The sequence below is a fragment of the Dermacentor andersoni genome, chromosome 7, assembly GCF_023375885.2.
Source record: "Dermacentor andersoni chromosome 7, qqDerAnde1_hic_scaffold, whole genome shotgun sequence".
Classification (NCBI taxonomy): Eukaryota; Metazoa; Arthropoda; class Arachnida; order Ixodida; family Ixodidae; genus Dermacentor; species Dermacentor andersoni.
In genome coordinates, this window is record NC_092820.1 from 10,188,436 (window position 1) to 10,189,391 (window position 956).

Consider the following 956-nt stretch of genomic DNA (forward strand, 5'->3'; position numbering starts at 1 on the left):
AAAGATGTCTATTACCCCTTGCCTCAAGCTGGTCCTTGCTGATGTCACCCAAGAAGGCATTGGGGATTATGGCAATGTACACTTACAAAACACTTGATACCAGTGAAACCAATTTAATGGAGCTGCTGTTCGTTTTTTGTCCACTCCATCCTGGTTAGTTACAATGAGCAATGTCCGAACAGAAGGCATATGTAGTTGGTCGTGCATAGCCTGCGCACTAAGACTTGTTGGCATCTTATGACCTTAGCGCAGTGCTTATTTGTAAAAACCTTCCGATAGGTTGATGACTTCCTTCTCTTTATCATACTTTGCCTGATGGAGCCAGCAAGTGGGTCAACCAGATGTTCAACAGGCTTCCCACTAGTTTTCCCAGGGTCTCCTTTACCAGGGTACTGCTCATAGATATGTTTTCTTGACCTTGCACTGCACTTCAACCATGGTCACACCTGCTAAACCTGAATAAAGAGAAAATCAGACATCCACCCGTTCGTAGCAATTGCTACAAAGGAAACCCATACGGGTTCCTCCACCTTGTGGGATTCCGCAGAACTACTACGTCAAACGCTTGCCTTTGCTTCGTGTCGTCGACAAATTCAACTTCGCCCTGCCATCTGCTAGCCGCCTGGTTAGCTCGGATGGTAGAGCGGCTGCCCCGCAAAGGCAGTGGTCCCGGGTTCGAGTCCCGGACCAGGACGAAGTTTTCTTCAACTATGAGGCCTTTCTTTCGAGGAACCCGTATGGGTTTCCTTTGTAGCAATTGCTACGAACGGGTGGATGTCCGATTTTCTCTTTATTCATTACTTCTCTCCACCTTTCGGGATTCCGCAGAACTACTACGTCACCTGCTAAACCTATACCATGCGATCAAAAAAGTAGTATACATCATATTGCTCCAAACTCGCGACGTGCTACAAGGCCTTGAGGAACACCCTCATTCATTTACGGCCTCATCATAC

At 47.2% G+C, this 956-nt stretch overlaps 1 non-coding gene across 1 annotated transcript; it reads left to right on the forward strand.

The window, feature by feature from the left end:
* Nucleotides 1-620: 620 nt before the first annotated feature.
* On the forward strand, nucleotides 621-695 carry TRNAC-GCA (transfer RNA cysteine (anticodon GCA)). Its single transcript has one exon. It is a non-coding gene; the product is annotated as a tRNA-Cys (tRNA).
* The last annotated feature ends 261 nt before the right edge of the window (nucleotides 696-956 follow it).